Source organism: Chlorocebus sabaeus, chromosome 15, assembly GCF_047675955.1.
Source record: "Chlorocebus sabaeus isolate Y175 chromosome 15, mChlSab1.0.hap1, whole genome shotgun sequence".
NCBI classification, from domain to species: Eukaryota; Metazoa; Chordata; class Mammalia; order Primates; family Cercopithecidae; genus Chlorocebus; species Chlorocebus sabaeus.
The window spans coordinates 89,801,972-89,827,353 of record NC_132918.1 but is presented as its reverse complement, the minus strand read 5'-3'; the positions used below and the strand labels follow the sequence as shown (position 1 = coordinate 89,827,353).

Below are 25,382 nucleotides of genomic sequence, written 5' to 3'. Positions count from 1 at the left end.
GGGGAGACATCACATGTCGGTAGGATCCGTGATGTTCCCGGAGCCGTAAAACCAGCAAGTTTTTATTAGCGATTTTCAAAAGGGGAGGGAGTGCACGAATAGGGTGTGGGTCATAGAGATCACCTACTTCACAACGTAATATCACAAAGCAAATGGAGGCAGGGCGAGATCACAGGACCACCGGACGGGGAGAAATTAAAATTGCTAATGAAGTTTCGGCATGCATTGTCATTGATAACATCTTATTAGGAAACAGGATTTGAGAGCAGGTAACCTGTCTGACCACAATGTATTAGGTGGGAATTTTCTCCACCTAATTGTAGTAAGCCTGGGAGCGCTATAGGAGACCGGGACTTATTTCATCCCATCAGCTTCGACCATAAAAGACACGATACCTTAAAAAGGGGCCGTCTATAGGCCTACCTTCAGGGCACATTCTCTTTCTCATGAATGTTCCTTGCTGAGAAAAAGAATTCAGCAATATTTCTCCTATTTGCTTATGAAAGAGGAGGAATATAACTCTGTTCCGACCGCCTCACCGGCGGCCAGTTCAAGGTTACCTCTCTTGTTCTCTGAACATCGCTGTTATCCTGTTCTTTATTTAAGATGCCCAGATTTCATATTCAAACACACATGCTCTACAAACAGTTTGTGCAGTTGATACAATCACAGGGTCCTGAGGCGACATTCATCCTCCTCAGCTTACAAAGAAGATGACGGGATTAAGAGATTAAAGTAAAGACAGGCATAGGAAGACACAGGGGTATTGACTGGGGAAGTGACAAGTGTCCATTAAATCTTCACAATTTATGTTCAGAGATTACAGTAAAGACAGGTGTAAGAAATTATAAAAGTATTAATTTTGGGAACTAATAAACGTCCATGAAATCTTCACAATTTATGTTCTTCTGCCATGGCTTCAGCCGATCCCTCCGTGCGGGGTTCCTGACTTCCCACAACACTCTGCTACACCCAAAGCAGCTGGAGGGCATGGTCATGCATTATGGTCCCTCCATGGCCCACCTTGCCTGGGGCACGTGCTCAGGAATGTTGTCCAATTCTGAATTATGATGAGCTAAGATTTAGCAACACATTCTGAAATGTTTTCTTTGGAACCCAAAATTAAAACTCTCACTTATGGTGAAGTTGCCTCAAATCCTTTCTGAAACAAAGCAAGCTATAAAAAAAAATGAATAGAGGAGAATGAAAATACATGAAAATGAATAAATAAGGATATGAAAAATATTTGGTGAAACCCATTATCTCTCACCTATTCGTTTATTTGATCATTTAATCACCAATCCATCCTGTCATCCAACCAACCATCCTTCATTTAACAAATATGGTCTGTGCCTGGGGCTGGGCTCAGAGTGATAAATGAGACAGAAATAGTCCTTGCACTCATGGGCTTATGTTCTAATGGGAAACAGACATTCGACAAAGAATTTCAAGTGTAACTGGAAATGAAAAGGGTGGTGTGGAGGTGCCCCCAAAACAAAGGGTGGTCCTTGCTCATTCATTCACTCACCACTTACTCGCCCCCTCATTCATTCCCGGGTCCTCACACAAAGCCTGGACTAGCAGCACCACTCAATGTTTATTGAAGGAATGGATGAGGCCTGCTGTCTGCACAGCGTGTCATTAACAAAGCAGAATTTACCTGGAAGGTTGACTTGGGGAGCCCCAAATGTAAACTTACATGATTTTTTAAAGCTTCCGTTTTTCTCAAATCTCTGCAGTAGGAAGGAGCATGGGCATGTATAATGCCAGAATTAAGACCTAATGATGAGACACCAGAGGTGTGAGTGTCCTACCGCACAGTAGCAGGGTTACCCCAGGGCTTAGCCAGAGGCAGTTTAACCTCCAATGACAAAGAAACGACATTTCCATCACCTACTTCCCTGAGGAAGAAAAAAGATCAAAGATCTCACAGTGCCATCGTTTAAACAGTAAGATAAAATTCACCTTGTGCAGCAAATGCCCCATTGCGCCTGCATTACCAGTGTTCTGAGTTTTCTCGGTGACAAGCTCTTGTAGAGTCTCTTCTATCCCATGAGTCCCAGCAACCCTAGCCAGCACCAAGAGAGCCCTGAGGGACACTCACCTGTTTGATTTCACAAAAGGACTGGCTTTTGCCTTTTCTGGCTAACCATGAGATGGAGAGAGACAGTGAGGGCGGGCTGTAGGATGTCACTGTGCCTTTGGCCAGGGCTCATTCTGCTGCTAGGATGAGTCACCTCAAAGACAGAGTCTCAGTCATTTGTGAGCTGGGTGTTACCATACTTGGCAGAACTTGGATGCTATGGCAGGAGCGATACGCTTAGGTCTGGATCTGTAAAAGCATCAGCAGGTCCAGACAGCCGAGGCTCTGTGAAAGGGTCCTATGTGCTTCTCCTGCTTCCCAGCTTAAGAACTAACAGGATGTCCAAGTGCTGAAGAAAGGACCCAGGGAAGAGAATGGGAGACCTGCCTCTAGTCCCAGACCTGCTACTGATGCTCTGTGTGGCTTTGGACAAGCTGCTTCTCCCTCTGGGCTCCGCTTTCCTCATCTGCAAAATGCTCGTAGTCAATCTAGTCCAGAAGAGCTAACTTTTGGGCCCTAGTCTACCAGAAATCCTCAAAGATAGCAATGGTTTTTGTGATTCCAAATAGCCTGATGGAAACGTACATTTCACAATGAAGGGGCTGAGTTGACTAAAGAACCCAACTCGATTGCTTTTGACTAGCATTGTGTAGATGCCATAAATTGGGACTCTCGTGCTCGTTAGAAACCCCTATCAGCAGCCATATATTTCTTTAATAAATCACAGGAAAAGAAATTTTTAACATAATTAGTTTTCTTCATACAAAATTGTTCTAAATGTGGGCCAGCATGAAGGATGGCCTTTGAAAGGTTTCTGGTGGTAAGCACATTGGCGGTCCCTTGAAACCCAGTGATCCCTCCGGCTCTAAGATTCTAATATTCTAATATTCTAAGACCAGCTAAGGAGCCCGCCTCACTCCCTTCCTCCTGCTCCACTGCCCCACAGCAAACAGCAGCCGTCTGCACCTAGGACCAGGCTGCAAGCTCACTTCAAACAAGGGCACTGGGCCCTCTGTGTGTTCAGAAAAGGTCTGAGAAGTTGGTGATGAGAGATTATGATCCCTGATGCCCAGAGTATCTCTCAGTAACCATTATCAACTTACTTATCATTGCCTCAGTTTCCTTTTCTGCAAAATAGTTTTCTATCTCAGATAGGCATAAATGGACGTTATTTTGAGTAGTAACAGTAGAATAACCTTTTGACTATTGGATATTCTATAGATAGAGGCAAGTGGAAGGCAGAATATAGACTTTCAGAACCAGAATTGCAATTCATGGAAGTTTACCCACCATATGTGTCAACACACACACACACACACACACACACACACACACACACAAAGTCATCCTCTCCTACAAGACAGAGGTGTGGCCTACCTAGCCCTCTCTCTGAGTCCTTTATTTCTGACTTGAGTAAGAGTACATAGGTAGCTGGGGTGTTAAAAGAATTGTCTAGGTTTTAGCACCTGATACCTTGGAAAGACTTTGAAGGTCACCAGCTGCTCCCTTCTTCCAGGTGAAACCAGAGAGAGCTTGACCTTGATGTGGGTACCGATGCTCTAATTCCCTGATGCTTAGAGGAGGACATGTAAGAGGGACTGCCGGACTCTGCAGAGGGAAAAGGATGCCCTGAGACTTTCCATTCCAACTCTCTCACAAAGCTCCACATGAATCCCTCAGAGCCAGGGTGAGAACCAGGGATGAAGGAAGTGGATACAGTTAGGCCGTTCAAACCAGGAATTCATCTCTTAGTGTGATATTTATAGGAGTTGCACATAAAAAGTAACTCAGCCACCATTACCATCATTGCCACCATCACCACTGCCCTGAGAGAGGAGCATCTGCTCAATGTCCTGTAATGTACAAAAACAGCTTTCACATCCATTATCTTATTTGAGCTTCATAATCACCCTGTAAAGTAGGTACAGCAGGGCTTATTCCCTGCTCCCCTTCCCTTTTGAGGATGAGAAAACTGCAACATCAGGAGCAGTGACTTGCCCACGGCCATCCAGCCGGTAGTAGCAGACGCAGGACTAGAACCCAGGTCTTCTCACTTCAGCCCAGCGTCTTTCAATGACAGCTCGGAAAGCTGTTGCCTTACCAAGAGCACCGAGGGGGATGGGTGCAGTGGGAAGGTGCTCTTCTAGGCGGAGGCTACCTTAGTTCAGGCTGAGGACAGAGGAGCAGAGACCCTGTTCCCTGAAGAAGGCCTGCCAACATTCTGATGCCTTTGGGGTTGCTGATGGTCCTCACTGCACCAAGAGGAGCAAGTGGTTTTCTGATTGGCTTACCCCACTGATTGCAATTGAGCTGAATCTTTAAATTGAGCTTGCCAGAAAAACTGGTACCAATGAAAGAAGAGCCTTCTGCTCTCCATCGCTGGCTGGGGTTCACAGGCCTCAGGGCAGCCCGAAAGAGGCTCTGTCCCCGTGAGGTCAGCCCTTATCCTCCCCTTCCCGAGGCTCCTTCTCTGTAATCTGAGCAGAGAGCCCCCACTCTGGACAACTCTTTTTTCCTCAGCAAAACCTAGTTGTGCATTTCTTCCTCCTACCCGTCTCCTTGAAATCAGCCCAGTCTCGTCTCAGAAACGTGTGCTGGGACACCCACAAGTCCAGCTGCAAACCCAGAAGGGCCAGCGCCATGGGAGCCCAGGCCTTCAGCTGACTTCTCAGGCACGCCCCTCCTGCATCCCCTCCCTGCCACCCCAGCCCTCCCCCAACCACCTACATGCTGGACCAGCTCCCACTCCACGGATTCCCAGGCCCCTGTCCTGGCAGGGCGTGCTCCCATCTTTCTGGTGTGTACCCTTCTCAGTGCTCTCCATCCCACTGGAGGAAACCACCTCCAGTCCTCTGGCTTTTAACCATTTTCTGTCGCATACTTCCATGTGTCCTTGACTGCACGCGATCTCTGTTTTCACGGTTTTGAACAAGTGTCCCAGCTAACTTACGTTGGCTTTTAAGCACAGTTTCTACAGGCCTCTGTGTCATCCTTCCCTTTCACAGAATCATGATGTGTAAGAGGTGGAAGGGGCCTTGCGTAGTTCCATTTTACAATGAGACACACTGAGGTCCTGAGAGGAAATGCAATCTGTCCTGGGTGGAGATGACTTTAGTTTTACTGAAGACAGAGGACCAGTGGCCTGTGCCCTAACTGAGGCTGGCAAAGCTTGGCCTCCGTGTGGCTCCTGAAGCTCCAATCCCCTGATGCTTATAGGAGTGCATGCAGGAGGCACTGCTGGACCCAGCAGGGAGAAAGATGCGCTGCACAGCGACTGGCCTGGACTCCAGCCTCCACCTTCTGGCTTCAGCGCTTAGCGTTTCTTCATCACTCCCTTCTGGTCTTTCCACTATTTAAGTCAATCCCAGAATCCCTTAGTCCAGGTCTGGTGCTGATGCTACTGGTACCCAATACATCGGTGAATGAAAACAGAGGCCTATCACCAAGCAGACTGAGGACTTCTTGTTTGCCAAATAATCATGTCTTTGTTTTGTGCCAGCTTGGATTCACAACTTCGAAAACATGTTTGTGCAGATTACAACTCTGTCCAACCGCTCTGTTGTCCTATCAGTCCGGGCCCTCACTATGTCCTGCCTAGCGTATGGCTCCATACGCTAGCCTGATCACTCTTCCAAAGACCCAACTCTGAGCATGTCCCCTTCTCTAAAACTGTTAGTGGCTCCCCATTATCTACTGATCTCCTTCAGCTGATATTATCCTTCTCTGCACCAGCTGCAAATGTCTTTCTAGCTATGCCTTATCTGGCAATTCTTTCCACTGGGCATCTTATACCCACCATGCAGCCAGCCTGTCACTGCGCCCTCCACACACCTTAAGCTTCCCTGATGGATTGTGTTTGCCTCGACTGTCTCCTTGGCTTAGAATGGCCTCCTCTCTCTCCCAAGCCTGCAGAAATGCTACTGACTTCTCAAGACCTATCACAAATGCCATCTTTCCATGAAGCCTTCTTAGTCACTCACGTGATGCCTCAGACTTCCTTGTTTTCTCTCTCTCACCTCATTCACCTAACTTTGCTTTGCTTTACAACTATGGAGACCCATGTCTCCACTGGGCTGTAAGTTGCAGGGCAGGGACCTGGCCTTTTCCAACCTGGGATTTGCTGCTGCCCAGCACAGCAGCCTGTAGGAGAGGCTGCGTGGCAAGCATGTGTTAAACAAATGAATTCTTTGCAGTGCTGTCATTGCAAGGGTGTCTCTGGGTTGTCAAGGTTAATATAAATAATTAAGGCTAGTTATTCATCTCTGGATTATTAAAATGAACCCAGTCTCTGATTGCATGCCTTCCACAGAGCCTTCCTCTAACAACTCTTTACCCCAGGCAGAATTTCCTTCTGGGAGCTTGAGGCTTTGATTATAGAAAAGCACCCTGGGAGGCAAGACCTAGACACATGTTTATCAGCCTCTCACATTTGCAGTTTGCCTGTAGACGGCTCTGAAAGTGGGTTGCATGGGGGTTAAGCGCTGGAGGTAGGGGCCGGGAGACCACCCCCCTCCAGACTAGCCTGAGTGCTTGTAGATGTTAAAAGCAGCCAGTGTTTCATAAGTGGGCATGGAGTCTGTCCCCATCAATCCCTTCTTTCTCCTGGGCTCTGTGACTGTGGAACAACCCATCAGGCCGCTGCGGATTCCTGTGATGCTTCCTCACAGTGAATGCTGCTGATTCTCACATTGTAGACAGTATTTTATTTTCTCAGACAGAGTCTCATTCTGTCATCCAGGCTAGAGTGCAGTGGCGCCATCTCGGCTCACCACAACCTCCACCTCCTGGGTTCAAGCGATTCTCATACCTCAACCTCCTGAGTAGCTGGGATTACAGGCATCTACCACCAGGCCTGGCTAATTTTTGTATTTTTAGTAGAGACGGGTTTCCCATTGTTGGCCGGGCTGGTCTCAAACTCTTGACCTCAGGTGATCTGCCCACCTTGGCCTCCTGAAGTGCTGGGATTACAGGTGTGAGCCACTGCACCTGGCCACATTTTAGAGTTTAAAAAATGATGTCCACCAGTCCTCTCACTACCACGTAAAACTTTTATCCTTTCCACCACCAGTGGTGCACAGGGCCAGAGCATCCTGGATTTTTTCACCTGAGTCAGTAAAGGCTCTTTGAGCTTCCACTGGTGTGGACCCTATGGAGGGCGCCCACACATGATTCACACCTGCCCACAGCACACAGACTCAGAGGGCCAGACCGTAGGAGCAGAAAGGATCCTGAAGGGCACCGGGCCCCACCTGTTCATTCGCAGACCTGCAAACTGGCTGGAGGAAGACATGGAACCGTCAGGTCCCTCTGCAGGACTGCTTGTGAGCAGGGCATGGATGGGCAGTCACTGCTGGTTTTTGATCAGGAATTGCGGGGGCAGGCCCCTGGACCTGGATCCTTTCCCTTCTGGCCCAGGAGGCACACAGGTGTGCAGCGTGTGCCATTCGTGAGGGCATCTGGCTGAATGCTGAATGGAGCAAGTAGGAACCGAAATCCAGTCCATGCTCCTTTTTTTTCAGACAAAGTCTTGCTCTGTCTCCAGGCTGGGTGCAGTGGCGTGATCTCTGCTCACTGCAACCTCCACTTCCCAGATTCAAGCGATTCTCCTGTCTCAGCCTCCTGAGTAGCTGGGACTATAGGCACCCATTACCACGCTCAGCTAATTTTTTGTATTTTTAGTAGAGACTGGGTTTCACCCTGTTGGCCAGGATGGTCTCGATCTCTTGACCTCATGATCCGCCCGCCTCGGCCTCCCAAAGTGCTGGGATTACAGGCGAGAGCCACCGTGCCCAGCCCCACGCTCCTTTTACCAAGCCCTATTCCACGGCCTGGCACGAGATCTCTCCCTCCACAGTAAGAGGTACCTTTCTCTATTTTCCAGAAAGCCACCTTCTACCTGGCAACACTAGTGCCAGAGTCTGGCCACATCTACCAAAAGGCATGACTTTTTCTAATCGGTCCACTCAGAGGAGGCCCCATTTTCTAAGTCACGCAAAGGTATGTTATAGGCCAGTGGGGGTCCAGGTGACCTTTCCCTACTCTTCAACTGCCTCCCACCTGTCCCTTGTACAGATCCTCCATTCAACCCAGACTTACTGTACGGGAATGTGTAGATCACTCCCTTTTCCACAGTCTCGAGCCCTCGAGCACATTCTCGCCCACGTGTGGCTTGTGTATTATGCTGTCTGTGTACGTCTCCACACACCAGTGAGCTTCCTAAGTACAGAAAATCTGCCTATTGATCTTTGTTTCTACAGCCCCTGGGAATTGCCTTAAATGTATGAATGAAGGAAGGACTCAATCAGACACTGCCGTATAAATTCTACCTCCAGTATCTCGCTGCCACGCCACTTCTCCCGCTCCCACCCCACCTCTTGCTGACTCTCCAAGCCTTGCTCTTCTCTACAACTCCCCTTGGGTTCTGCTTCCTTGTGAGACTTTCCCCAACAAATGGTTCACAAATGTTCCCCTCCTGGTGGCTTGTGACACACAAAGTGCGATGGTGATTCTAACAATAGCCAAAATTACTAAGGCCCTGGTATGTGCCTCCCATGCCAGGGGTTTCATGAGAAGAATCTCACTTAATTTTCCCAACATCTATGCAGCTATATTAAGTATCTATTGCTGCGTTACACATTACTGCCAACGCAACAATACGCACTCATTATCTCACAGTTGCCGTGAGTCAGGAGTCCAGGCACGGCTTGGCTGCGTCCTCGGCTCGGGGTTTCACAGGGCTGTAGTCAAGGCATTGGCCAGGCGGCATGTTCTTCTGGAGGCTCCACTGGGGAACAATCTACTTCCAAGCTCACTCAGTGGGCAGAATTGATTCCCTTGTGTTTTGTAGGAATGAGCTTCCTGACTTCTTGCTGGTTACCCACAGCCTCTGCCCTCAGCCTAAGCTGCCTTATCCCATTAGACACTTCTGAGGGTCAGTCCATCTTCACTCCCTGATTCGTGGATGCCAATCAATTGCTGGCCGAGCCTTGTTACATAGTCGCACTGGAGGGCTGTGTGTAGCTGCTGTCACCCTGGTGCATGCGGCCGTGCATCCCGACATCTGACAGAGTCCCAGCTCATCAGTGTTGTTGATGACGATGATGATGATGATGATGTCAGAGGAGGGAGGCCTTCTAGCCAAAGAGGAGAGAGAAGCCCAGCCTGTGAGGAGAGTTCCCTGGCTGGGCAATCCAACGTAGGGTAGGAGGGGAGAAAAGGGTGAGGGTGGGGAGAGGGCTGCAGAAAGCATGGGACCCCTTCAGCTCCTTTTGGGACTCCAGTGACCAGAGGGTCTCAGTCCTGCCCACCCTGGTGCAGATGGAGGCAGTAGGGCCAGCTGTGGACAGGCGGTGACCTTGGTGCCTTTGACTCATATACCCATTGTCCTTCCACCCCCTGCCTTTCACCCTGAGACAACGGCCTGCCATCTGGTCAGATTTCCCCTTTCCCTTTTGCCACCTGAACTCCTGGTTGGGCCTTTTGGAGCCCAGGCTCTGCTGACTGATATCAGGCCCTTCCTCTTAACTCATTCAAATACCCCATACGCTTTTATATCTGAGATCATCTTTCCATTTTCCTCCCTGTTATGATTTTTTTCTGGTTTGTCTGCCCACTGTGGAAATTTATGTTCCTCGCCTAGCTAATCGAATCTTCTTCCATTACTCCCAAATTTGATCATGCCATGATCTTTTTCCCACAATTTCTGGTAGACAGGAAATCCTAGTTTAAAATAACAACCCATCTCATTTCCTATTCAATCGTTATTCACTCAGTACATGATTTCTTTTCCTGAGGCAGAAGCAATTGCTCACTTTTATTTTCTTTATCAATCTGGTAAACAGAAAGGCAGCGCAATAATCCCAGCAAACTCCAGTAAGCGGGGAAACCTCAGGTCTCGTTTAACCTTTTCTTATCTGTGGCAGAGGTTGACAGGGTGAGCAGCACTCACTTCAGTCATGGTGAAATTCTCTTATTCCTCCTTTTCTCCAAAGTTTAGGTCATGACACTTCTCTTTATGATGTAAACAAATAAATAGTTTTTCCAAATTTGAAATGTAGGAGTCGCTTTTGATATTTCTCTCCCCCAATCCCCATATCGAGCAGCCCGAGTCCTGTCCATTCTGTTAGAACACCTCTCGAGGGCCCTTGCCTGCAGCCCCACTTCCCCCACCCTCTCCACCCTGAGCTGCTGCAACTGTCACTTTGTTCTCACTCCCTCCACCTTTGCCTCTGCCAATCCATACCTCACAGAGCAGCCGGACTGCTTAAAAACCTAAGTCCCCATCCTGGCTAACACAGTGAAACCCCGTCTCTACCAAAAATACAAAAACTAGCCGGGCGTGGTGGCGGGCGCCTGTGCTCCCAGCTACTCAGGAGGCTGAGGCAGGAGAATGGCGCGAACCCGGGAGGCAGAGCTTGCAGTAAGCTGAGATCGCACCACCTCACTCCAGCCTGGGCAACAAAGCCGGACTCTGTATTAAAACAAAACAAAACAAAACAAAACAAAACAAAAAACAAAAAAAACCTAAGCCCCGATTCAAACCCACCAGCAACTTCCCATTGCCCTCAAAATGAAACTCGAGCTCCTCTCTGTGTTCTGAGGCCTATAAGGCCCTAGAGAATCTGGCCCCTCCCATGTCTACTCTTTCCTCTCCTGTCTCTGCCTTCCACCCTCTAGACACTGTCCTCTCCTTTCCATTTCTCCCAGAGACAAGTTCTTCGCTGCCTTCGGCCCTTGCAGGTGTAGCTCCCTCTACCTGGCATGCCTTTCCCCAAGCCCTTCACAGGACGGCATCCTGCTCGTTTTTCAGTCTTCCGCTTAAATGTCACCTTCCTTAGTCCAAAGTGGGCCTCCCCTGTTATGCTTACTTCTGCTTGTTCTTTCTCTTCACAGCACTTGTGGTCTTAATCAGTGGCAGCCTCTCCTCCCCACTAGACTATAAGCTCCATGAGGGCAAGGGCCATACAAGTGTTGTCTCTAGCTGTATGACCAGCTCCCAGCTCAGTACCTGCCACATGGCGGATGCCAAAGTCTATTAAATGGAGTTTTTTAAAGGATTAATTAATAATGAATGAATGAGGTTTCCTTGAATTCTTTCCACCCACCTGTGCCCTTCCAACCAAGATTAGATGTCTTTCAAATATGATATGGACTCCCTCCCTCCTTCCTTGACTCCATTCCCTCCATTTGTGCTTATTTCTTGAGTAATTTCCATGTGCTCACATTATTTCCCCACCGCAGTGACATCTTGTTTATCTGAAGGACATTGTCTCACCCCCTCTTCTACTCAGAATGCAGCTGAGAAGCCAGAAAGAAGCAAAAAGTCCTCCGCAATAAACTCCAAACTGGGAGATTCTGGCCTTTGGGCTCCCACTCAGAGCAAAATTTTCTATTTTCCCACACTCCTAATAGGGACGAAGATCTTCCCAAACCTTCAGTTGATTAATTTATTTGGTTGTTGGGAAAGGGTGCTGCCAAACTCCATTAAATGATGACCACCTTTTTCAACGAAAGGCCTCAAGGAAGGAAATTTAAATAAAACTTCTAATAGACATAGAATCCTTATCTTTGGTATATTTCTTCATCGCAGTCTAAACCCTGCAGATGCTTGTACACACACACACGCATACCCCGCTGCCTCTTGCTCCCTCGCCCACAGCCACAGTCAGACGTGATGGAGCTCCTTCCAGGGAGGTATGTAGTACCCGTTCCCAGGTGTCCTGCTGGAATGCTGAGGGATGCCCAGAGGGACCCATTGCAGGGCATCTTCCTTACAGGATCCAGGAACACAGGAGCCTTGGGATTTCTCTCAGGTTGTCTTGGACCGGTTGGCCCGAACTGCAGCCCTCCAGAAGCTTGGAAGAGTTCCCAGGAGATCACGGATGAATTCCTTCAGCACCAAGGGCTCCGTCCAGCATACCCGGCCCTGTCAGAACACACATCTGTGCCCACCCCTCCAGGAACTCTTCCACAGCTCCCATAGGTCAAAGCCCAGAAATGGAGTATTTACGATCAATTGATTTGTTATTCATTCATCTGCATTTCGCGTCCCCTGTGTGCCTGGGGCAGAATTGATTCCCTTGTGTTTTGTAGCAGTGAGCTTCCTGACTTCTTGCTGGCTGCCCACAGCCTCTGTCCTTAGCCTAAGCTGCCTTATCCCATTAGACACTTCTGAGGGTCAGTCTCTCCGCAGGCAACATGCTAGGACTTACTTGAGTTCTGGCTGTCTTACTTGAGTTCTGGCTGCACCAGGGATTTCCCATTTCTAAGACAACGCTTTCTTTCTTAAATAGCCTATCAGGTGGGTTCCCTTAGGGGTCCCAACCTTGGCTCTGACTTGTTGTTGTCTGTTTACAATTTGTTCACCTATCTCAGAAGAACTTCTGCCCTGATCTGTAAATAGCTTGCTACATTGTGGGTTTCTGCTGGCTCAGCTGGAACTGCCTGCCAGGTTCCTTCTTCTCTGTCTCCGCGTCCCACATCTGATGCAGTGCCGAAGCGCAGATTTAGCTTCGGATTTGTCCTAGAAGCTGCCGCAGCAGTTTTTCAGGATTGGAGGCGGATCGCTGTTAGTCACTCATTCTATAGGGATTGTCCTGTGAAAGGAGAGATATGTATTTCCCTGGAGAAGCTCCCCCAATCCACTGCAATCTCATTACAAGTTATTTCCATAAAGAATTCCTGATGGGTGCCCAGGGAGCTGAACTGGTTACACAAATGTTCAGGCATTGAAGGCCCCAAGGGCCCTAGGCCTGAAGGGAATGGGACAAAGCCCGCAGGTGTGAACAGAGCCACAGCAGTGAGATGGCTTATCCATTTTTCTGTGTTAGGTTTCCAGGTGAACCAATATCTCACTCACTGAAGAAAATTAAACTTCATGGACAAGGAACTATGGAACTTCTCTCATAAGCCTGGACTTCCAATAACTCACAAAAGGCCTTTGACTCAGTTTTCTCCAAAGGCTCTCTGAATTGCAACCACTTCTCCCCAGTCCTCTGCCACCTCTGCCCTTGCCTGGACACCACACAATGTTGTAACCGGAACTCCTGGCTCCCCTCTCAGTTCCCTCTAATTCGGTCTCCACACAGCATCCAGAGCCATCTTCTAAGCCACAACTCCGACCAGGTTTCTCTTGCCCCTCAATGGCCTCCTTAGACCTCAGAGTAATATCCAAGCCCCTTTGCTCTGGTTCACAGAATCCTTCCAGCTTGATCCCTGTTGACCTCTGCTACGTCCTTATTCCTCAGCACTCATTCTGTTGCATGAATGCTCTGACCACACATGCCCCACGTTTGCTCTCGCTTCCAGGTCTTCAAACACGACACACGTCCTTCTGGACCTCCCTGCCCTCCCTCCCCTAACTCCTAGTCAACCTTGAGGATGGTTAGACACCAGCTAAGGGTACCAGGGAAGGACATTTGCCCAGCGCACTCAGCACCCTCTACCACCTCCTCCTTTCCCAGCAGCTGGATTAGGAGGCTCTGTACTGCGTTGAGACATTACCTTAATATGCGCTAATTACCTGATTAGTTGTCTGTTTCCCTTACTAGGACGTAAGACTTTGAGACCTAGATTCTCTCCTATTCATTATTGTATCTCCAGTGGCTAGCACAGTTCCCAGATATAGCAGGGAAAACTCAATAAATGGCCGTTGAATTCATTCATTCATGAATAGAATTGTTGCAATAGGATAAATCCTTGGTGTTAGAGACAATCTCGAAAAAGCAGGTTAGCACAATAAGAAAAGTCCTGGGCAGGAAGGTCATGAGATCTGAGTTCCTCGTAAACTCGGACAAGTCAAATCTCCTCTCTGTACAGAACTTCAGTTTTCCCACATATAAATTCCAGAATCTAAATCTCAGAGGTCCTTTTCAGCCTCTGTGGTTTATGGTGGTGAATCATACATGTTTTCTCGAAGAATTACTGCTATTCTTTTGAGTTGCCTGTGAAGGACATCAGAAGACCATCATGTTCAGAGGAGCGCTCTTAAATTCCATGAATAGCACCAAGGACACAATTAGAAGAAACAGATGCTTTGGTTCCAATAGGACTTAGTCTTCAAAAGCTAATTGTCAATCCCTCCTACTGCCTTCTTCCTGGGGTGGAGGAGTCCCTGTCTTTATTTTCTCCTAACTGGCATCTTGGGGCTTCTCTACAATGGCTTTGCCATCTGTTTCCTACAGAGCTGGTAAGTTAGCTGAATTCCAAAGATTGGGGCTAAAAGTATCAATCAGAATCAGGACCTGAGAAGAACTGGAAAATGTGTCAAATTAAATGAATGACCATAAAGCATCTAGAAATTTATTATAACCCTCCAGAGTCTGAGGCCTGAGGCCCCCAAATCCTGGGCTGGAGTGTAGGGCAGCAGTAAAAGGCTCAAAATTACTGCTAGGGGTCCACAGTTTCCTCATGAGTTTCCAGCATTGTTTCTAGACTAACTGAATATGAAGTCTTGCAACTATACCTTGTTTCTCTAATGGACAACAGAGCTGCCATTGTAACTAACAACATAGAAATTCACTTAAAAGTAGCACTGAATTCATACCAAGCATCAGCACTTTCCTTGTTCAATGGATATAATCGTGGATACAACAACAGGTACCACCACAGATACTACCACAAATACCGCCACACATACTACAATGGCTAGTGCAAGGACTCTTGGGTACTAGAATGCCAGGTCTGGAAAAGATGAAACCACAACTATCTTATTAGTGCTATACTCCTAGCACCTCCTTCAAGACTGGCTATGTGCTAGAGGCTGATCAGATATTTGTCAGGCATCACGGAAAACGTTTTACTTTAAAAAGACAGATGCAGCCGGGCACAGTGGCTCACACCTGTAATCCCAGCACTTTCGGAGGCCGAGGTGGGCAGATCACCTAAGGTCAGGAGTTCGAGACCAGCCTGGCCAACGTGGCTAAACCCCGTCTCTACTAAAAATACAAAACAATAGCCAGACGTGGTGACAGATGTCTATAATCCCAGTTACTCAGGAGGCTGAGGCAGGAGAATCGGTTGAATCTAGGAGGCAGAGGTTGCAGTGAGCCGAGATCATACCGTTGCACTCCAGCCTGTGCAACAAGAGCAAAACTCCATCTCAAAAAATAAACAAACAAACAAATAAATAATAAAATAGAATAAAAAATAAAAACAGCCATATTTGAAAACATTAAGAACCACACTAGGTAGTCAAAATAATTAACAAAATGACAGCTTCATGTTTTATTGCCTGTTGCAATTAAAAAACATTGACTTTCCCATACATGACTGCATTTGGCTCTCAAAAAATGATCTTGCAAGGGAAGTAGAGCTCAAAGTCCAACAGGCTGCCTGGGGTGGCTGCATAAGCAACCAGTAGTGGAACCTGGGCTTCAGCAACATACTACGCAATGACGTTTGCTTGCAGGAGAATGTAGCTCTCCTCTCCCCTCTGCTAGCTGGGATGGCTCGGCTAAGTGACATCCAGGCAAGATACGGCCCTAAAATAAGATTGGAGCTTCGTCAAGCCAGGTGACTTATTGCTAAGAATTGCAAAAAATAGTACAGAGCTTCTTGCATTTAACAAAGTAAAGCAGTTGGGGAGGTTGCCTAAGCGGTGGCAGGCGAGGCTCTCCTTTTGTGTCTCCGTCGTCTCCCTTTTTTCTGTCATTAAATAGAAATAAAACGGTAGGGGCAAAATGAAGGTGAGTCTCTGTTAAGTAATTTAAGATGCATATTTTTGTGTATCTTGATTGAGGCCCAAGCTTTAAGGATCGTGAAAGATGGTTGAAATACAAAACCCAATGCAAATTGCAATCAGAAGCCTACTGAATTCCGTTGTACATTCATACAACGGAATCGGATGCAGTTAAAATGATATAGATTTATGTCTGTTGATATACCATTGACTAAAGTAAGTAAAGGATAGCATATACTGTACAGTGTTTTCCTATTTACCTACATGTTATTCCTCTTGTAAGTGCAAAGACAGATGTCTGGAGCGACAGTCACCAAACATTAACTAGCTCTGCATAGGAGAATTTCATGTGACTTTTACTTTCATACTTTTACAATGTTATGAGTGTGCAGACGGTATGTTCTCTGAGCCCACCTGCAAGGCTCATTCCAGAAAGTATAACCCATTCCCAAAGGGCAGTGGTCTTTATTAACACGTCCTCACTCATCACCCAAAGCTACAGAACACTTTCATTCCTTTGATCACTAAGAAGACTGGGCCTTGATTGGCCATGTGGCCAGCCACCACTGCGGGCTCAACTCACAGTGCTCACCGCTGCCGGCAAGGATCTCCCAGGAGCTACAGAGACAGATACCCAGGCAGCGTATGAGTCCACTGCCCACCTTGACTGGCCATGTGGCCAGCCACCATCACAGGGCTCAAGTCATAGTGCTCACTGCTGCCAGCAAGGATCTCCCAGGAGCCACAGAGACGCCCAGGCAGTGTATGAGTCCATTGCCCACCCTGCCTGCTCACTCTGGGCGTCTTCCTTGTCCCCCAGGAGGCAGTGGTGAGGGAGGACAGATGGGCATCCCTGTTCCCTCCCAACTAGCCAGGTACCAGTGTCTGTGCCCATAGCCTTCTCCCCAGAGGCCGCTGGCCATCCATCTCAGCCACCATGGGGACTGACCCTGGCCAGGTGCTCAAGGAATTTGGAGTCACTTTGTTTTTCTGAGCCTCAGTTTCTTCACTGGGAAAATTGGAATTAAAACACTACCTCCTGTGAGGATCGAATCAGACACAGTTTACTGCAGTGCTTTGTAGACTTGAAAATGGTTTTTTGGTTGAAAAACCGGCAAGACAGCAGAGGTTTTGGAGTTAAACATGGATCTGAATGTGGTCCTGTCACAAACTGACTATGTGACTTGGGGAAGCTAAACATCCTCTCACAGCTTCAGTTTCTGGCCTTTAATACGGGGTTCTCCTTTGTCCTACCACCAGCCCAAAACCCTTCAGGAGGAACTGTGATTTGTTAAGCTCCAGAGAACCAAGGCTCAAATGAAACCTTCTTAAGAGTAATTATGCAGATGTTGTGGGGGTGGGGGATGCCTCATGGCTAGAACCCAACTTCCCCCACTTTGTTTTTATTTTTACACCCCTGAAGTCCAAAACCAGCTGTCTGAATCACTTGCACACAGAGCCAAAACTATTTTCATGCGTCATAGGAGGCTGCAGGCTCCAGCCACACCTCAGGATGGTGCACTAAAAATATCCTCCCAGCGCTATTTTTAAGGCCCTGCAGCCTGCTAACCCCAGGTCATGGGAGCGGAGCCCTCATCACATGCACGCAAAGGCACCAAGTTAGGGCCTGATGTCTAGTGGGCCCTTGGGTCAGTGAGGTGCTGCGCGTAAACCCCACACTCTCCTCCCTGCCCACAGTGATCGCCCGCTGTGTAAAGGCCTCTGCCGCAGGTGCAGGCTCATCCCTCTCTGGATACCTGCCAGGCATCACAAAGCCCACTGCGATGGGACCACTGTGCCCAGCTGTGCCCTCCAGTTCCACACTGGACATTCTCAGAATCAACAGCACACAGCATCTGCCCAGCTGGGACACTGGGTACTCACCCTTCACGTGTGAACAGTCACTTACCATTTCCAAAGCGTGTTCATAGCCGTGACCTTCTCTGACCCCCACTGCACTTCTGCCAAATTGATATTAGCCCCAAGTTACGGATTCAGAAACAAAAGTGGTATATGTGCGTTTCTCACAGCACTGTTATGCAACAGAATGTAAATGAACTTCTCTGGTGTGACGGGAGGTAGGATGACCTCAGATTAGCCAACATTGGCTCAGAATTTCTTCTTGGTGTCCTACATACTGGCCACACCCACCTTCCCTTGTAGTCAAACCAGTCACCATTCATTCATTCATTTGCAAGCATTTTCCCAGCATGCACTCTGGGCCAGGCCTTCTCAGAGATAAATGACATCTTCCCTGCCCAGGGGAGGTCATGGTGCCAGGACAGAACTCCAGGGCATGGTGGGCACAGGGTAGCAGGAGAAGGTAATAAAGGCTCCAGGAAGGGAGCCATCCCTTGGGCATGTGAGGGCCAAGCAGGAAACAGAAATGCTGTCCAGACAGGAGCAGCTTAGGCAGGAGAGCAGGGAGCACGTGGGAGCCTACAGCAGGTCGAGTGGGAGTGGGCAGGAGGCAGGGACCGGGGGCTGGACCAGAGCAGGGCAGAGCGGGAGGTGCAGGGCTGCCTGAAGGCCATGGGGAGCCACTGGGGGGGTTCCAGCCGTGGAGAATGTGACCATCGGTGGGTGTTGGCGCCGTCCCTGTGGTAGCTGTGGGGGGGTTCCAGCTGTGGAGAATGTGACCATCGGTGGGTGTTGGTGCCGTCCCTGTGGTAGCTGTGGGGAGGATGGCGAGAAACAAGGCTGCAGAGCAGGAGGCCAGATGCAGGTCGTACAATAGTTCAGGTGAGACAGGATGGGGCTGAGGCAGGTGGAGTGAGAGAGGATGAAGAAGGAGTCAGTTCTAGAAGTCCTTAGAAGTAATTACAAGGTAGGATGAAAACAAGCGACAGGGCTTAGACCAGTTGGATGCATAGGGCAGGAGAAGACTCCAGGGTAAGCCCAGGGTTGGGTCTGGGTGACTGTGAACAGATGAATGCCATCCACGGAGTGAGGGCACATGGGGCAGGAGCAGGTGCAGGCAAGGACAGGCTTGCTTTGCATCTGTCATAGTGGGGGCGGGGCCCGTGGCTATCTAAGCAGCACTGATAAGCAGCAAGTCAGGTGTACAGTTGTGCGGCTCGGGAAGAAATCAGGCTTGCATCAAACCTTTTGGAAGGTGGTAAGGAGTTGAAGAAGCCTCTAGAACAGTGGGTCTCAACCCTCTCTCATCAAAATCAACTGGACAGCTTTAAAAAAACCCGATATCTGGGTCCCATCCCCAGACATTCTGATGTGATTACTGCATTTCTGTGTAATGGGCCTGGCATTGGTATATTTTTAGTGATCCCAGGTGCTCCTTCTGGTGTGTAGCCAGGGATGGACACACTGCCACAGAGACTCGATGATGGAGCAGAGGTGGCCGGAGGCAGGCCCGTGGTGCACACCAACAGGGAAGGGCCGGGGAGGGAAGAGAGCCCCAGTAGGACTGAGGGCACCAGGAGAGAGCACGATCCCGGAGCGGAGCAGCAGGAGCGGGGTCTCAGGAAGGCAGTCCTGTGCGCAGTATCAGATGCTGCAGGGAGAACCAGGCGGTGGGAAGACTGAGGAGCGTCTCTGGCATTTAGCGTCTAGGAGTCTGTCAAGGTGACCTGGGTCAGGACAGGCTCCAAGCTGGGGGAAGGCAGCAGATGAGGGCTGCAGACCAGACCAGACTTCAAGGAGAGCGGAAGGGGAGTAAATGAAGACACCAAACATGAAGCACTCTTTTAGGAAACTTGGCTGGGAATAGAAGCAGAGGAAAGAAGAGGAGAAGGAGGTATGATTGGACAGATTTGAGGATGCTTCTGTTCCAAGCATAAAGAAGCAAGAGGGGTAAGTGGACAAGGCCTTGAATGATGGGCAAAGTGAAGTTCATAGAGAGTGGTCCTGAGGAAGCTGAGGGACCTGGGTTCAGGGCTCACTGCAGAGATCACCCCTAGGAGGCGGGCTGCTCTCCCCCAGGGGGCTAGGACCTGAGATCGTGTCACCTGCCCTCCATAGAGCCCTGCACCTGCACCGTGGAGTGTGTTGATGCGTGCGCAGGTGCTGCTCTTTCCTCTGCCCTCCAGCCCCACAGCTAGCCCTCTTTCTCATGACTGCCTTCCACGTCCTGGCCCCGCTGCTGGAGCCGCACACGCCAGGCTCTGCCTAAATACGGACGACTCCACCACCTTTTGCTCCACTCCTCAGCCCCAGAACTATTGTTGTTGTTTACCAACTATGAAGGACCCACCACAGGTAGAGAACCACGTACTTTGCACCCTTGGAGCCCCTGCTTTAAGACTTCCACAGTCTACTTATCTAATATTTATTGCATAAATTCATACATAAGTACATGTACAAACATGAAAGCAATGACAAAAATGCATTTCCAATTATACATATGCCTAATTGTGCATGCTCACCACAGGCAGACACAGACGCCTCCAATGGGCGCACCTATGTCACCAAGACCTCCCCGCAGGACCCGGCTTGGCTACTCTGTGAGTGGCTCTCACGGCCTAGAAAGAAGCCCTTGTTGACACAGGCCCAAGACCACCCACATTTCCCAACACATTCACCCGAGTTTAGGAAAGGCCACGACTCACCTCCAGTCACCGAACCCCAAGCCTTTCTGACATGTGGTCAAAGGGGAAAAAATTGGCCACTGCATTTTGGAATTTATGCATCACGGAGCTCAGGTTTTGTTTTCCCAGTAAATGGCTTTTAGAAGATAACAGGAAGAGGTGTCTTCTTGCTCAAGAAACATCTGGCACCATCAGTGACTCAGTTTCAACTTGCAGCTTTAATTTCTTCATTTACAAGAGCTATAAAGAATGGCCAGCAAAGCAGTCACTCCAGTATTTTTAAACTTACACTACTAATGCTTTTGTCTACTAACGAGTGGTATTATTTGCAAAAAAAAAAAAAAAAATCCAAATTTAGTATCTATTTCAATACATTCTTACCTCAGTACATTTCAATACATTCTTAACTCAGTACATTTCAATACATTCTTAAGGAAAAATTTCTGACACGTGAATTGCTCTCTTTAAGTAAAAAAGGTTCTTAGTTCTGAATTCTAGGTAAAAATAAGTATGAGGATGCTAGTAATAGGCTATCCTGAGATGTAGCTTTTTTTCCCACCCTGTGTCAGGCCTTGGTTGAGAAAGACATACTGTCCCTGCTGTCTTCGAAGGACAGTGAGAAGGAGTCGTGTTCATGCCATCAACAGCAAAGCACCCACTCGCACACAGAGACACTGTACTATGGTGGATTAAAATGGTAAACTGGAGTCATCTTAGCTCGAGGCTGGATTTCTTAGAGAGTGAGGGACCCTGGACCCTGTGTGCATCAGCCCTATAAAGGCCATTTGAGTCCCCCACCCCACCCCACCCCATCCTCTGCTTCCCTCAACCACAAACACCATCCCTGATCCTGGTAAGCCTCCTGCATTACATACTGTTCCAGGCCTCCAGGCTGCCTTTTTTTTCTTCCTCTGTGACTCTTCTGACCCTGATTGTTCGGACAATGTAGGGAGGATTCTCTCCCTTAGGATAAAGAATGGGAGCCCAGTGGGGTTACCACTTCCTATCTTAGAAGGGCATCTGGAAACAGATATTTCTAGAACTGTGGGATCTTCTTGGGGGGCAGGCTTGCCTCTTGAGAGCCCAGAAGGAGAGAAGATAGCAGGTTTCAACTCATCACTAGCAAGAATAGTGCTTACAGGCACCTTGGAAGGTGGTGAGCTCCCCGTGTTTGGGAGACTCAGGCAGAAGCGGTAGGGCTGTTTGTCAGGGACGTCCCACAGGGAATGCTCTTCATTAGGACTTTGTGGCCATTCCTGCATGGTGTGAGGTGAAGCCCAGGCCAGCCTCCCCTCTTCTCCATGGTTCTCCTTTGCATTGCACAGACAGGACTCACTCAAGACTGTCCAAGACTCTCAACACTTAGCTGTTCTCCTCCTCCCTGTCCAGCCTGTGACCACAGCTCACAAAAAGTGACCGGAGCCCTCACTGGTGCTGTTACAAACTGAGGTCCTGGCTTTGAGCATATGAAAGGGGTATGAATAGCTTTGTTTTACTAACGAGGAAGCAGGGTTTACAGAGGTGACGTAGCTAGCTGGTCAGTGGGAGTTTGGCCCAGGCTCCTGACCACGAGGCCACAGTGATTTTTTTAACGCATTCTTAGGTAAGGCAAAGACCAATGTATATAATCACTCCACCTAACGTAACCTGTTTGTAAACCAATTTTTTCTTTTTTTATTTTTTTCTTCTTTTGAGACATTGTCTCGCTGTTACCCATGCTAGAGTGCAGTGGTGCAATCACAGGTCACTGCATGAGTCTTCACCTCCCGGGCTCAAGCGATCCTCCCACCTCAGCCTTCGGAGTAGCTGGGACTACAGCACGTGCCACCATGCCCACACCCCACTAATTTTTATGGTTTTTGTAGAGGTAGGGTTTTGCTATGTTGCCCAGGCTGGCCTCGAACTCCTGGGCTTAAGCAGTCTGCCTGCCTCGGCCTCCCAAAGTGCTGGGATTACAGGCGTGAGCCACCACGCCCAGCCTAAACCAAATTTTTGAACACATTTCCCTAAAATGCTATTTAATGACACACGGTTTCATCCCCATTTCCCATCCACAGGATTTTTGGTTTCTTGCATTCTTCACTTCCACTATAGGACACGCCGACGAGGTATTACCAGACTTCTGGGAGTTGTACTACCCGAGAGCTGCCTGTTGGATTCTGTAATCCGTCCTCTCACCCCTTCCTGGGGGCATTCTGTGGAGGACGCGAGGCCCGCGTGTACACCCGCACGCTGAGCAGACGAAAACTTGCCTGTTTCCACACATGGCGTGAGCTCTCCAGGGAATAAGAAACATTCTGGGTGGTGCTGGATCTTACATCTCAGGTCAGAGATCTAGAAGCAATCCGGATTGGACAGGCGGGAGCGGTCAGGTCCGGATTGGACAGGCGGGAGCTGTTGGGCGGGTCTGGATTGGACAGGCGGGAGCGGTCAGGTCCGGATTGGACAGGCGGGAGCTGCCGGGCGGGTCCGGATTGGACAGGCAGGAGCTGTTGGGCGGGTCCGGATCGGACAGGCGGGAGCAGTCGGGTCCGGATTGGACAGGCGGGAGCTGTTGGGCGGGTCCGGATTGGACAGGCGGGAGCGGTCAGGTCCGGATTGGACAGGCGGGAGCTGCCAGGTGGGTCTGGATTGGACAGGTGGGGGCTGTGGGGTCCGGATTGGACAGGCGGGAGCCGCCAGGCAGGTCCGGATTGGACAGGCGGGAGCTGTCAGGCAGGTCCGGATTGGACAGGCGGGAGATGTGGGGTCCGGATTGGACAGGCGGGAGCCGCCAGGCAGGTCCGGATTGGACAGGCGGGAGCTGTGGGGTCCGGATTGGACAGGCGGGAGCCGCCAGGCAGGTCCGGATTGGACAGGCGGGAGCTGTCAGGCGGGTCCGGATTGGACAGGCGGGAGCTGGGGGGTCCGGATTGGACAGGCGGGAGCCGCCAGGCAGGTCCGGATTGGACAGGCGGGAGCTGTCAGGCGGGTCCGGATTGGACAGGCGGAGCTGTCAGGCGGGTCCGGATTGGACAGGCGGGAGCTGTCAGGCGGGTCCGGATTGGACAGGTGGGAGCTGTGGGGTTCGGATTGGACAGGCGGGAGCCGTCAGGCGGGTCCGGATTGGACAGGCGGGAGCCGCCAGGCAGGTCCGGATTGGACAGGCGGGAGCTGCTAGGCGGGTCCGGATTGGACAGGCGGGAGCTGTCAGGCAGGTCGGATTGGACAGGCGGGAGCCGCCAGGCAGGTCCGGATTGGACAGGCGGGAGCTGTCAGGCGGGTCCGGATTGGACAGGCGGGAGCTGGGGGGTCCGGATTGGACAGGCGGGAGCCGCCAGGCAGGTCCGGATTGGACAGGCGGGAGCCGTCAGGCGGGTCCGGATTGGACAGGCGGGAGCTGTCAGGCGGGTCCGGATTGGACAGGCGGGAGCTGTGGGGTCCGGATTGGACAGGCGGGAGCTGTCAGGCGGGTCCGGATTGGACAGGCGGGAGCCGCCAGGCGGGTCCGGATTGGACAGGCGGGAGCTGCTAGGCGGGTCCGGATTGGACAGGCGGGAGCTGTCAGGCGGGTCCGGACTGGACAGGCGGGAGCTGTGGGGTCCGGATTGGACAGGCGGGAGCTGTCAGGCGGGTCCGGATTGGACAGGCGGGAGCCGCCAGGCAGGTCCGGATTGGACAGGCGGGAGCTGTCAGGCAGGTCGGATTGGACAGGCGGGGCCGTCGGGCAGGTCGGATTGGACAGGCGGGGGCCGTCGGGCGGGTCCGGATTGGACAGGCGGGAGCCGTGGAGTCCGGATTGGACAGGCGGGAGTCGTCCGTCGGGTCCGGATTGGACAGGCGGGAGCCGTCGGGCGGGTCCGGATTGGACAGGCGGGAGCCGTCGGGCGGGTCCGGATTGGACAGGCGGGAGTCGTCCATGGGGTCCGGATTGGACAGGCGGGAGCCGTCGGGCGGGTCCGGATTGGACAGGCAGGAGCTGTGGGGTCCGGATTGGACAGGCGGGAGCTGTGGGGTCCGGATTGGACAGGCGGGGGCCGTCGGGAGAGGCTGTGTGGCGTTAGCTCTCAGGTGTCAGTGCTCCCAGAGCTAGTGCAGAACGGAAGAGAGAAACCCAAAGGATCTGGCATGAGAGAGGCAGAACCACCTGCAGGGAAATCTCACGTGTTTTACTTTTATTTTGTTACTATTTTTTTGAGACTGAGTCTCACTCTGTCACCCAGGCTGGAGCGCAATGGTACGATCTCAGCTCACTGCAGCCTCCACTTCCCAGGTTCACGCCATTCTCCTGCCTCAGCCTCCCGAGTAGCTGGGATTACAGATGCCCGCCACCGCACCAGGCTAGTTTTTGTATTTTTAGTAGAGATGGGATTTCACCACGTTCGCCAGGCTGGTCTCAAACTCCTCACCTCAGATGATCCACCCACCTTGGCCTCCCAAAATGCTGGGGTTACGGGCATGAGCCAGGGCACCTGGCTGGGAAATCTTCTTAACTCGAGGAACATGGAATGCTCCAAAAACAACCCTGGGTGATGATGAGCTTACTGTTTAAAAAAACCAAACAACTAGGTAAGGAGATGAACCTCAGTCTTAGAGCATCAGCAGCCACAACACAGGAAGGATAACCTGGAAGAGACTTTACATAAGTAAGCTTAGGAGAGTGAACTTGACGTAAGTAAGCTTAGGAGAGTGAACGGGGGTGAGAAGGGGGCCTGGCGAGTGCAGCCAATGTTTTCGGGAAGTTTTACTGTGAAGAAGAGCACAGCCAGGCAGAAGCTAGTCAGAGATGGGAGAGGATGGGGAACTGTGTGTTACAGGAATGACCAAGACCGAAGACAGGGAGAGAGTGGAGCTGAAACCTAGAGTGGGTGAGGAGAGGGCTTCGAGAGGGAGGTGAGGGGAGCTCTGTGGGCAGGGAGACGGCTGTTTGTCCATCAGAGCCCGAGGGAAGAAGCTGGTGCAGATGGAGGGATGGTTCCAGCACTGGGAGAGGGACGATAAGACTGTTTCTCCCTGATGGCTGCTATTAAAGACATGAGACGAGGTTACCTGGTGAAAGTGACAGGGTTTGAGGAGAAAGGGTAAAGTGTGCAAGTAT

General features: G+C 50.3%; 1 protein-coding gene across 9 annotated transcripts in view; it reads right to left on the bottom strand.

Moving 5' to 3' along the window:
- FAM43A (family with sequence similarity 43 member A) overlaps positions 1-25,382 on the bottom strand; it is a 197,045-nt gene that overhangs the window by 12,536 nt on the left and 159,127 nt on the right. The window contains exon 1 of one of the 9 annotated variants that reach the window (XR_012095621.1): positions 20,327-21,090. The exons of 6 other annotated variants lie outside the window; for them this stretch is intronic. The gene's annotated coding sequence lies outside the window, so the exon portion shown is untranslated. Of the gene's footprint in view, positions 1-17,670; positions 17,757-20,326; positions 21,091-24,023; positions 24,374-25,382 lie in introns of those variants that run through there. 2 more of the 9 variants (XR_012095622.1, XR_012095627.1) reach the window with 2 other exon arrangements.